At 37.0% G+C, this 1,439-nt stretch overlaps 1 pseudogene; it reads right to left on the reverse strand.

Annotated features, from left to right (window-relative positions):
- Window positions 1-67: 67 nt before the first annotated feature.
- Window positions 68-474, reverse strand: LOC107580583 (succinate dehydrogenase assembly factor 3, mitochondrial pseudogene; annotated as a pseudogene).
- Window positions 475-1,439: the final 965 nt, after the last annotated feature.

Here is a 1,439-nt window from a genome sequence, read left to right on the forward strand (position 1 = left end):
CTGATCACAAAGCCACCTTTATCTTTTCCTTTTATCCTCAGAAACATCAAAAAGAAGCAACACCACAAACTTTTTGAAGCATTTTAATGTAATCATCGGTCTTTGCTATGAACAAAAGAACAAAAGAAAGAGTCAAAACATGTCCCAATGGGATGACTTCCACGTAGAGAGGAGATAAAGAATCCTTCTTTTCCCTTCAGAGGGTGTGTTACTTTGGCGTTTCCTCCTCTTGAATATCAAACTGCCGGTTGGGTTTTGTGGACTCAAGCATAAGCTCATAAATCTGTCCGATCTGCTCGTCTTGAAAGTCTTTGAGTTTCTCTTCAGATAAATCAGAGCCAAACACCAACTTCTTGTTTCCCACCACTTCCAGCACCTGTGTCTGTAGAGTGTCTTTGTAGTTCTGCACAGAAAATAAGACGGAGACAAAAGTATTACTTATGAAAACATAAGCAACCTGTTGAACTTCGTAGCCTCAATGTTCGTGTGCCTGCTATTGGTTCTTGTATTGATTTTACCCTTAGGCACAAGTGAGGTATTCATTTGATAGTGCACTATTGATTTACTATAACACACTGTGACAGAATTATTTATTTCTCTTTGTTGGAGATTCATTGATTGCAATTCACATGATGAAACGCAGGTCACGGGGGTTGATGGGGGATGTGTAGGATCAGGGAATCCACTAAGGTCTAATAGAGGTCAATGCCTACTGCTCTCTCTCAGTCCGTTGAAATCACTCCCTCTGTATCAGTGATTACCATCTGTATGAAAGGTCCACACATGTCTAAGTTTTACAAAAGGTGCTACAAAACCGACATTCTTCAGCTTGCTAGTAAAACTGGCCTTCAACATATCAGAGTTGGAAGTTCTTTTTTGTTAACTTGTTAAAGAACATTTATTCCACTGTCGACACATGCTGGCTCCTCAAAGTGCATTCTTGGTGAGTTTGGTTTCTTTTTCAGAATCAATTCCAATTTTTTTTTTTTTAATAGCAAACAATTTTCATGACGCACGAATGCATTGTTCTTCAAGGTCTACATTCTTTTGCTATCGTGGACAAAACACTGCATCAAAATATTCTCACGGACTATGTTTTATACTAAATGTACAGAGCCACAATGAAAGAAATGAACAAACATACAATGTGACCAGTGTAGTCCGATACGTTCGTTTACAGAGGTGTAATAATTACCTGAAAAGCATACTTGAGTAAAAGTACATATACCTTACCATGAAAACTAGCAACAGGGACTCAATTACAAGTTACAAGTCACCAGTTCCAGTACGAATTGAGTTGTACTAAGAGTACTAAATGTAGGCTCAAAGATGCACTAGTCCTCAACACCTAAAAGAAATGCTAGTGAAAAAATGTCTACAAACACTGAAAATATGAAACTATATATATATACATATATATATATATATATATATATATA

This window comes from Sinocyclocheilus grahami, unplaced genomic scaffold, assembly GCF_001515645.1.
Source record: "Sinocyclocheilus grahami isolate Dianchi unplaced genomic scaffold, SAMN03320097.WGS_v1.1 scaffold36857.1, whole genome shotgun sequence".
Taxonomy (NCBI): domain Eukaryota; kingdom Metazoa; phylum Chordata; class Actinopteri; order Cypriniformes; family Cyprinidae; genus Sinocyclocheilus; species Sinocyclocheilus grahami.